The following is a 12,511-nucleotide window of genomic DNA, read 5'->3' as shown; positions in this document are numbered from 1 at the left end:
GATCGTGTCTATGGTGTTACTTTTTTTATGGCTATGGTGTTACTCTTTATTTTGAAAAGTTTTAAAGGAAAGACTTTTTGTTACCCATACAAACACAATTCATCCAGTACAAGGGAAAAATTCGACCACATTATTCCTTAGACGTTAAATACCGACTTCTATTAGACGTTTTCCTATAGCTTATTTATGGCTAATCCCCAGTGGCTCAAGTACAGACGTCTTATAGATAACTATGGTAGACGTAGCATGGATAAAACACACGGTGGACCTTAGGAGACGTCTATAAAACAATAATTAAAAAGCGTATCTTAGAATGTTTTGTATTACCCATACAGCACAATTCATCCGGTAGACGTGATAAATTCCACCACATGATCCATAAGACGTCAAATATCGACTTCTATTAGACGTTTTTCCATAGCTTATTTATGGATATTCCACAATGGCTGAAGTGCGGACGTCTAACAATGGAAAGCGTAATATGAATACAACACACGGTGGACATTAGAAAACGTCTACTAAACAACATAAAAAAGCGTCTCTTAGAATGTTTTTTATTACCCATACAGCACAATTCATCCGGTAGACGTGAAAAATTCCACCGCATGATCCATTAGACGTCAAATATCGACGTCGACGTTTTTCTATAGCTTGTTTATGGATAATCCACAATGGCTTAAAAACAGACGTCTAACTATGGTAGACGTAATATGGATAAAACAAACGATTCTCCTTAGGAAAAGTCTACGAAACAATAATTAAAAAGCGTCTCTTAGAATGTTTTTAATTATCCATAGAGCGCACTATCTATTAGACGTCAAAATAGACGTCAAATATCAACGTCTATTAATCGTTTTCCTATAGCTTAATTGTGCATAATCCATAATGGCTTAAGTACAGACGTCTAACTATGGCAGACGTAATATGGATAAAACACAAGGTGGATCTTAGGAGACGTTTACGAAACAATTATCAAGAAGCGTCTCTTAGAATGTTTCTCGTAAAAGCATGCGAGGATGAGTTTGATGATTCGTAAACATACACTATCCGACCAAAAGTATCCGGACACCCTGTGGTATGGACTTAGAAGAGTCCTGAGGCACTTATTAGTATGATATTAGTCCTACTTTTGCATCGATGACAGTCTGCACACGTTTGGGAAGGCTTTTCCACCAGTTTTTGAATAGGAATTGTCTTCCATCAGAGCTGAAGGGAGTGCCTGCAGTGAGGAGTTGGCTGGCTAAGTCATTTGCGCTGTCTTTCATCCCAAAGGTGTTCTATGAGATTTAGATCGGAGCTCTGAGAAGGCCAGTGCAGTTTTTGAACACCCATTTTGTCAAACTAAGTCTGTGCAAGCCTCTATGTGTGAATGGAGCAGTTATCCTGCTGGAAGAGAAATTCACCTTTTTCAAAATATTGTCATAGAGTGTGGGGTGAAGCATAGTCCAGGCTGTCCACATACATCTCGCAGTTCATGATTCCAACCATAGGACCATTAGAAGCATTAGAAGGACAGCCCCACACCATTATACTTCTACCACCACAGCGACCCAGATGAACGGATACTTTTAGCCGCATAGTGAATATCGATCGTTGGCGCTTTTTGAAAAAGAAACTAAAATTTGCCAGTTCTGTGAAAGAAGTTTCAGTATTTGGTGAGCAAGCTTTGTCAAGAAATGCAGTGCTACGATATCCTGAAATTCAACCTTCCAATTTTTTAATGAAGATGTATGAATGCTGGTTAGATTTTTGGAGACAATATCAAAAAAAAAATTAAATGCAGATCCCGAATTCAATGCTGGAAAGTCCAGAGTATAAAAAAAGTAAGAACTAAATTGCCTCTAAATTTAAGGATGATGATTCTCTAATAGAAGCAATTTCTAGGATGCCAGCATGGATTCGCAGGTGCACAATTGGTAATAGTTTCAGTAGTTCCTGCACTTAAGCAGAAAAAGAAACATTTATACCAGAACTTTTTTTTTCTTCTCAAAAGCTTCAAAAAAAATTCTTGTTTATCTTTTATACAGTCCCTGGTCACATCATGAGACGCACTGTAAGATTCTATGTAAAATATCTCAATTATCAGGTAATACTGTACAGCTTTAGTGTTTCTATGCTACTGATTTGCACTTGTTTACCTTCGTATGTCAATCGGTTAAATTAGACTATATATGCTACAAATTCGACGATATACTACATAAATATAGCATATTTATTATATAAGGTATTATATTAATGCTAGGAGGCTTTGCCCCCTACTCGCTGGCACTCGCCAACCCCCGGAACTGCTTTCGCAGTTCATTTCGGATTGCTTCGCATTCCAATGCTCGCTCATTGGATACGTTCTTAACGTCTTGCTTTTGTATACTTTTTTGAATGCTGATGTTCCGAAAACTTTTCACTGTAGAAAATTCTAAACCTGTACATTTCATTATTAATTTGAAATTGCAAACAGTTAACATATTTTGCTTAATCACACTATTCTAAATTTCAGTTGTTGAGAAAAGTAACTGTTGTAAGTTTTGTTTTAAAGTCTTTCCCACCAGAGGGCTAAAGCCATGCGTTGTAAAACAATATGAAATAATAGTCTGCCACTGAACGCCGGCTGTAAAGCATCGGCTTCGATGAAGATAATTTTGTATTTTTAATTCTCTGAAGGGCACCACCCTAATAATATGGAATTTGTAAAATAAATGTATATATTTTTGATTGTTGATGAAGCCCATCATTTTGTGTTTTCATCAGTGTTCAGAAACAGAACTATAAGTTATTTTATTTTATCACAAAAATATAAAATATATAAAAAACAAAGAAAAGAGTAAGAAAATGAGTATAGTCATAGAAAAAGTTAAAATTATAATATAGTATTTGTCGGTTAAAAGATAACTTTTTTGTTTAATTCATTGTTAACAATTCAAATTTCTCCGAGGCAATTCTAAACCTTAATTTCCTTCTAAATGTCAGTATTCAGACACACAACAGAAGTTTAATATGAAGTTCTAAAATGCAAATATATATACATATATATATAAAAATGGGATCATAGTAGTTATATAAGTAAAAATTAAGGTAGTATTGTTAAGTTGAAACACAATATTTTTAGTTTTGATGTCAACAATACAATTCAATTTTTCACAAAAACGATTGTTTCCATTGTTAAGTTCAATGTCAACAATTCAAATTTTTCTGAGGCAACTCTTAACCTCTAAATATTATTTTTTTTATGTACACATTTCTAAATGTCAGTATTCAACCACAAAACAACTTAAAGTCCTCAAATTTAGCATGAAGTTGTAAAATGTAATGAAAGAGGGTCATAGCAATAATGAAAGTAGAAGTAAAGTTAGTACTGTAAAATTAAAACAATATTTTTAATCAATGAGCCAAGTTCTTCAAGAAGCAGTTGTAGAAGTAGGTTGTTTATTTAAAACTTTTTATAGAATTTCTTTAAGAACACAATTGTTAATTTGGGCATTTGGCGATACAACACTTTTAGAATTGAAGGATTTGTTACGTCAAGCGCTCAGGTATCATAATTTTGATCTAGTTGCGCTTCTATGTCATTTTGATTTATGTTGCTAAGTTAACTTTCAAAAAATTCTATGGCTGGCAACAGCATTTTTATTTTTTAAGTTGTTTATTTTTATTTCTTTTAGAATTCGTTATTTTTTTAGCGAAATGTTTTTTAACCTAACAGAATTCTTTGCCGACTGTTTTCTCTATAAATGAAGAAAATAAAGTAAATATTTAAGTGTTGTGAAAAGAATCTTATTTAGTTGTACAAAGTACTTCTTTAAAAATGAAAACTGTTGCCACCAGCGGAAAAGAAATACAGCCAAAATTTGGGAGCCACGTAAGATAATTATGTATAATAATTATAGCAACTTTTTAGACCACTTTTTAATAATGGCATGATTTGCACGAGTTTATAGACAATACTTTTATATTAAAAACATACATGTGACCGGTTTTTATTCGGGAGATTTTTTATAGACTTCCTATTTGTATTTGTTTTTAACGTTTTCCATTACAATGTTAACCAATTGATAGATAAGTGTAAACAAATGTAAACCGATTTCAGCCGCGTGAAAACGATGTAGCTGTATAGCATCACGTGATAATTAAGATTTTACATAGAATCTTATAGGTCTAATAATTTCTCCAGTGACTGTATAAAAAAAGTGGGAGAAATTAGTATAAGCACGGAAAATCGTTTGGGAGTTGCAAAATATGAGGATTCTCTTGTGAAAATCAGTAGAGTATGATACAGTTGATGAAGAGAGTAGAGAGATAAGAACTTTTTACATATTTCTCCCACATGGAATGTTCTTTACCATCAAGTAAAGGACAGTTTTCTCTAACACTGGAAGTAAACTAATACCATACTTAACACACTATGAAGACTTAGGCGTTCATTTTGTTATATACTTTAATTCATGGCATAAAACAAAATTTTTGAATTTGAAATTTTTTCAATTATTTTTCTGGTAAATATATATTCTTGCTTTTAACGTCAAAAAAATTTGGAAAATGCGAAAATTTCAGGACATTTATCTTATGACAACCGATCCAATTTTTGGGTTTGCAACAACTAATGTTCAATAACGTAGCCTTGTAATTTTGAAATCAATCCAGAAGACAAGGGAACTCCTGGATCAAGTATTGGCAGAAATTTGACTTCGTGGAGGATTTTTTGAGGGAAATAATCAATCCGCATTTTTGGTCTGAATATAAACAAATAAAAAAATTTAATAAATTAAATTATCTAACAATAATATAACTTTTAATAAATATTATTGTTAATAATTATTCCTGGTTTATTATTGCTAATAATAAATTATATAACAATACTAAACCAGGGATTTAAATTATATAGCAATAATAAAACTTTTTAAATGTTTTCAAAACCATGTTCCTTCTATTGAAATGTTCGCAACAGGGTCTGAATTATGTAATAATTATAAAACTTTATGAACCTTCCCTGTGAACTATTTCTAATCGTGGTGAAGTAATAATTAATCAGGAATACTGTCTTGAGTCATCAGGAATGAGTTGAACAATCGGAAGGGGAGCAATTGAATTGAGCAGAGTGTCTACACGACTCTTGAGAGCAATTGTAGATACGATCTGTTGTCAACATCACAATTAAAGTCAGAATAAGGAATGGAATTTAGAAAGCTCTGATAAGACAGAATAGAACACTGTTATGTTACAGTACACACTCTCAGGAAGATATTCGGTACAAATGTTTTTTAAATAAAATTAAAAACTTTTTGAAATTTATTTTTAATTAATGCATTTTTCGAACAAAAATCTGTAACATTTTCAAATTTGTGTGTTATAGAAAAGGAAGGATTGTTTTTGAAACTTTAAGTAAAAGAAGAGAAACGCTTCAAGAAATGGGTGATCTCGTTTTTTTTAAAGAATGGACTCAAAAACAATTTTTAAAATAGTGAAAGAAAATGTTTTTTTTTTAAATAATTCTTTAAAATAAACTTTTTTAAAAAAACAATGTGAAAAGAAAATTTTTAAAACATAATTGAAAAAAATTTAAACTGCTAAAAAAATTGCTTTGTATGAAAAAGGAAAAAATACTAATTCAAAACAGTGAAGGGAAAATATTTTTTAACTAAAGAATGAAAAAAATTGGAAAAAATTTTAATCCTTAAGTGAAAAAACAAACTTTTTTTAAACTTTTGTTTTTGGAATATTCGTTGATAAGTAAAAAATTTATATTAGGCATTGCATTTAAAATAAGAAAAAAGTACGAAAAATTAAAATAAGAAATAAATAAGTATTTGTTGTCATTCCCTGGGAAGGATAGCTACGAAGTCTTTTTCTTTTTATACCGCCAGATGGCGTTCTTTTTAAATTTGTATGTGTTTGTTTGCTTTTTGTTAATAAACTTTTACTTTCTGTCTGAATCTCGATCCACGTACTACAGTATTAAAACAGACATGCCAACTGCTCCGGACACGCCAAAATAATTTAAAAAAACCTACAAAGCAAATTTTGCAAATATTTGACTATTTTTGCTTGCTTTTTAAAAGGTATTCCATGACTTAAGCACTATATAGTGGTGAATTATATAAGCCTACGAATTATTTAGAAATAGTGGTGAAAAAAAATCTACTAAATTGAATTTATTAAACCAAGAATCACAATTGATAAACTACCACTTTAAAATATATATTTGCTGTCCGGAGCAAGTTGGCATCTCTGTTAAAATAAGAACATTATTTAACTAGTGACCGATTGCTCCAAAAGAGGAATTAAACTAGTAAAACCCAGTTATACTGTCTTATAGAGCCGTGATGGCTCAGGGGATAGAGCGTTCACCTTCTAATGAGGGGAACCTGGTTCGAATCCCAGCGATGGGTGGTCGATACGAATTCCGCATCCGGCTTGCACCGAAAACAGTCCTGACGTGAAATATCCTTAGTTGTAGACGGATTATGGGTTAGAGTCCCCTTGTTGTCAGGCTAACCGTGGGAGATTCTCGTAGCTTTCCTCTCCCTGTAACCAAAATGCTGATAAGTTCCATCAAAAAGTCCACCACGAAGGTACATTTCTCCCAATACTTGATACGGGAGTTCCTTTGTCTTCTGGATTGGGTTCAAAATTGCAAGGCTACGGAGTTGAACATTAGTAGTCGTAAAACCATAATTGGTCGGCTGTTCAACGACGGTTATAAAATAAAATATATTGTCTCATAGCTTTTCTTTTTCAAAAAAAAAATCCTTGGTTGAAGATTTTAATCACATGACACACATTAATAACATTGAGACAATTTTTTTTGAACGGATCTTAACATTCATAGGAAAGCATCGTCTTAGAATGGAATTACGTACACTCATGTTCGTGAGAATTGCATCAGCATTGAATTAATTATGCAAATTGAATTAAACTTACATAAAATGTAAAGTAGGACAAATGATATGATTAAAATTACTCATGTTCATTTGTACCACTATCAGTAATGTTTGTTTATTCATTAATTTTAGACCAATTCTTCATTGTGTTGCAATTTGTAATAGTGGAATCATTATGGAATGCAATCAGATAGAATACTCTTTGGATAACATCTTTTTAGAATGGATTCATCTTAAAATGGAAAAGTCTTAGAATGGATTAGTTTTTACCTTAGTTTTGGACTCATTTTTGGGCAAAATCATGTTATGGAATGGAATTCGATATTAATGGGATTACTCTTACGATGGAATCCTTTTAAAATGGATTCATCTTAGAATGGATTCATCTTAAAATGGAATAATTTTAGTATGGATTAGTCTTAGAATGGATTACTTTTATAATGGACTCACCTTAGTTAGTTTTGAATTTATTTTTGAGTGGAATCATGTTATGGAATCGAATTAGATATTAATGGGATTACTCATATGATGGGATCTTTCTAGAATGGATTCACCTTAAAATGGATTAGTTTTAGAATGGATTAGTTTTATAACGGACTCAGTTTTGGATTTCGGGTGGAATTATGTTATGAAATGAAATCAGATATTAATGGGATTACTCTTAAGATGGGATCTTTTTAAAATGGATTCATCTTAAAATGGAACAGTCTTAGAATTAATTAGTCTTAGAATGGATTAGTTTTATGACTCACCTTAGTTATGGACTCATTTTTGGGCGGAATCATGTTATGAAATGGAATCAGATATTAATGGGATTACTCTTAAGAAGGGATCATTTTATAATGGATTCATCTTAAAATGGAATAGTCTTAGAATGAATTAATCTTAGAATGGATTAGTTTTATAATGGACTCACCTTAGTTTTGGATTCCTTTTTGGGCGGAATCATGTTAAGGAATGGAATTAGATATTAAATTACTCTTAAGATGAGATCTAATTACAATGGATTCATCTTAGAATGGACTCACCTTAGTTTGAGACTCACTTTTGGACGAAATTAGGTTGTGGAAAGAAATTAGATCGAATTCTCTTAAAATGGATTATTTTTAGAATGGAATATCTCAGTATGGACTCATGGTTGCTGTAAGGTTACATGCTTTCTGGGAAGCTAATTAACTAATTAAATGTAAGTAAATTATTTATTTATATCTTACACGTTCATGAACACCGAAACCTTTTGCGTGCATGAAAGCAATCGCAATTTGGCAGGAAAAAAAATGAATAAATAAATAAAGCAGAAAAGAAAAAAAACGAAACGTCGAATTGGTCTAAAAACTTATCTCCTATATCAAGAAGAAAAAAAGGATTAGGGAAAAATAAAGTTCTGCGTTGGGAGTAGAGAAGGGAAAAAAACGCAAAAGAATAAGAAATAATTGAGTCTTCAACTTAGCTATTACCTTCTCCTTGATGGCTTTTCTAAAATACCTTTTCTGGTCCATCATATGGAAGTATGGCAAAAACCTTCAACCGATGCAAATTCAGCCATCCATCTCTTTGGCGAAAAAAATGACGTCATCATCATGAAGGGAAAAACGGAAATTACAGTTTTGGCTCTACTTTTTCCTTAATCTTGGAAAGAGGCAATCACTCATCTCGTTCGGAAAAGCGATTGTTTCCGAACCAAATGGTAAATACTCATGTATTTAAACGCGCACAAAAAAACAGAATTCTTTTTTCATTTTTGATAACTTTTCTTACATATGGATTCATTGCAATCGAATTTTTTTTTAAAAAATATGTGGTTTGAAAATATTTACACAAAATTATAGAAACAGAAAGTATAATGATCGAAATTACCGTTGTTTAAATTTAATTAAACTAATCCAAAATTATAAGAATTTTGCATTAATTTTCCTAATAAGGGAAACAAGCGGGTATGCAGAAAACAAATTGAAGTAAGAATTATAGAAACAACCATAATTATTTATTAAAATAAAAACTGGAGAGAATTTAAAATGTGTGCTCAAAATTAGGAACTAATAATTTTTTTTAAATATGTGTTATAATAATATTTACACGAAATTATAAGAAATACCCAGTATTTGCACTTTTAGAAAATGATCGAAATTTGCGTTGCTTAAAATTAATAAAATGATTCCAAAGTTATAAGAATTTTGCATTCACTTATCTAATGGAAAAGAAAAACGCGGGTATGCAGAAAAAAATAGAAGTAAGAATCATAGAAACGACACTAATTTATAATTTTTTTTGTAAAAAAAAAAGGAAAAGAATTTAAAATGTGTTCTCAAAATTAGGAACTAGTATGTTTTTAACATAGGACGAAATATCTTGTTTACAAAAACTAAAGTAATGTCAAGCTAAATCAATATTTAGGAGCCGTATTCGTCCTCCTACTAATCATTTTTTTAATTTAATTTTATAACCGTCGTTGAACAGCCGATCCAATTTTTGGGTTTACGACTACTAATGCTCAACTCAGTATCCTTGTCATTTTGAACCCAATCCAGAAGACAGGGGAACTCTTGGATCAAGTATTGGGAGAAATTTGCTTTCGTGGAGGACATTTTGATGGAACTAAACCATATTTGCGTTGCATGGAGAGGAAGACCACGAGAACCTCCCACGGTTAGTCTGACGGCAAAGGAACTCTAACCATATATGATCCCATAATTTACGTCAACACTGTGGTCGGTTACGAGCCAAGTGCGAAATTGGCATCGACCAGCCATCGCTGAGATTCGAACCGAAGTTCACCTCATTGGAATGCGAATGCTCTATCCCCTGAGCTATCGCGGCTCTCTACAAATCATATCAACTCTCTGTCTGCACGATCTCTTAACCTCACATCGCTGGCACGATCATTTCTGTGACTGCTCATTTCACAGACTTGATCAATACGCCGACAGCTTATTTTACCAAAAAGACATTTTTATCATTTTGCCGACACTATCAGATCACTAACACGATCACATTGCAGATAGTTCACCATCGCATTGCTGACCACGGTCATTTTGGCAACAATATCATTTCACCGACCTGATTATTTCGCCGATGTGATCAGTCCAATTTTCATATATTATATAGATTCAGTGGCGTACGCAGAATTTTTTCAAGGGGGGTGTTCATAATTTTCTGAAATTACTAAAAGAAATTCGAGTATGTAATAAAGCACTATTATTTCCCTAATTTAGACAGCTAACGATTTTGACTTTTTATTTAGACAGCATTGTTTAGTTAAATTTTGATTTGATTTTTTAAGTTTAAGAACATAGTGTAATATCTTCTCGCATGTAATATCTTCTGAAAAAAGTCCAATGTCCTATGGGTGGGAAGTAACACTTTGAGGGCCACTTCCCATTCATCAGATTTTGTTATGCTAGAAACGTTTTCTTCAATAACATTTCTAAGGTATAACATTTCTGTTCAATAGAAAAACTTATATTGGTACCAGATGCTGTCACCTCACTAATTTCAGGTCGTGATTTTTTCTCAAAATGATTAAAAATTGTTAAATTCTTGCGTTTTGGCATCCTAAAGATCCAAGAACAGCAAATATATACATATATTTATTGGTACAGAAATATCCGCTATGCTACGATCTCAAAGTTTCGAGCTGGAATGAATAACTTCAACGAGCACAGTATCTCCAATGGTATTGTTACTGATTTCTTCACTAGTCGAAATAGTGGCGACGATAGGTTCGGCGATTGAATTAACTTTTTGTTAAGACAAAACGAAGCAGATTTAGCTACGAGCTCCGAAAGACAAGCGGCAGTGATAACTCTTAGTCTGACTAACTAACTCCACTGTACTCCGATTCCCCTTTTATATAATTTTTCACCGCAACTCCAAAATTTTCGAATTGTCTCTAAGACGACAGAACGTCTAGAATTCCAGAATCATCGCGTAAAGACAATACCTGTAAAGACCTCGCGAAAGACTGACTGCCAATCTCGAAAACTATCGCGACTGGCAGAACAGAAAGGAGCCAGTCCGTAACAGTATCAAGCGAATTTGGTTTCAAAAGTACAACTCTATTATAGTAAATGTTTTTTCAGTGAGAAATACCGTGAGAAAAAAAAAGTAGGCATAAGGCAAATAAAAATATTTAGTCTTAAAAAATAATAGCCCGCATAATTTCTACTAAAATTTTTATTTTTGCCATTTTGTCTGAGCTCAAGGGGGGTGTTTAAACCCCTAAACCCCTCCCTTGCGTACGCCCCTGTATAGATTATAATTTTATATATTTTCTCTTAAAATTTCTCAAATTTGCTGTTTAATTTCTCTTTTCAGAAAAAAATTTATATCTATTTTGCACTTTCTACAACCATAAATTATATACTCATGAATAGCTTGCTTACTTAAAATAGGATTATTGCTTAACCCGGGGGAGGCAAATATAGTGGTGTAAGAAAGAAATGAAGGGAATTTGCAGACTTGGGTCGATTATCTCTAGAACTACAGGTCCAATTTCGATGACATCTGATGTGTGCATTGACGCAATTGTAATATACACATGCATGATCGTGTGTGTAACCCTCGTTGGAGTCGGAAGGTATGAAATTGCCACAGGACAATTCAGGCCAATTGCACACATGAAATGATCAACTGCCTTATTTCAAGTATGAAATCACGCTTCAAGGCCTGCATATCTGTAAGAGGGGACCATACCCCCTATCAACCCATTTTTTTTTTGTTTATTCTGCGACTGCTGTTTCATACTTTCCGACTCCAACGAGAGTCACGCACCATCATGCGTGTGTATTACATTTATTGAATGGTTATTTGTTTTGTATTGTATCAATGTATGCACATATCAAATTTCATTAAAATCGGTCCAGTAGTGTTTTTGTTGTTTCTAATCCCCAAGAGGTCCATCCCAATTAGACCAATTCCATAAGTCCAAAAATGTCCAGGAAGTCTAAAAACAGATGAGGTTTTGAAAAAACCTCGTCGATCTTAAAATCGATACAGTTTAGAATATGCTCGGGCGAAGCCTGAGCAGTCCTACATTTAGTGCAAAGTCCAAAAGTCTTTTGCCCCTGAACATACGAGAGACACCTCAAGTGACCACTTGCAAAGCGAGATAAACAAGTCTGCTGGCTTCTAGGTCCCTCAAAAAGCAAGGCACTTCCAGGTCGTTTTCTGAAATACCAACTATGCGGAGGAGGAACCCTCCAGAGGTCCATAAACATTTTTTTGCACTCTGAAAAGACCTCGTTGAAAGTGGAAGGTAGATCTGGCTGTAGAGGTTCCAAAGAAGCATCTTTAGCCAGTGAGTCCGCCATCTCGTTACCTTTGATTCCAACGTGTGATGGAATCCATTGGAAGTGTACCCCAAAGTCCGCTGAGAGCCTGAAGAGCATCCCCAAAATTGAAGCCGCAGCCCTGTCTCCAACATTCCTCCAGTTGCTAAGGTGTTGGATTGAAGATTTGCTATCCGTCAGTATCCATATATGCTTAAAGTCAGGCTCAGCAATATTCTCAACATGTCTTAGGCCATTTTCAATCGCAATAAGCTCAGATCTGAAAACTGAGCAAAATTCAGAATTTCTAATTTTGAGACTCAATGTGTACGTGGGTGTTTTAATAAAAACCCCACTACCTGAATGACCTTC

Source organism: Parasteatoda tepidariorum, chromosome 9 (genome assembly GCF_043381705.1).
Source record: "Parasteatoda tepidariorum isolate YZ-2023 chromosome 9, CAS_Ptep_4.0, whole genome shotgun sequence".
Lineage (NCBI taxonomy): Eukaryota > Metazoa > Arthropoda > Arachnida > Araneae > Theridiidae > Parasteatoda > Parasteatoda tepidariorum.
This window is presented reverse-complemented; position numbering follows the sequence as displayed.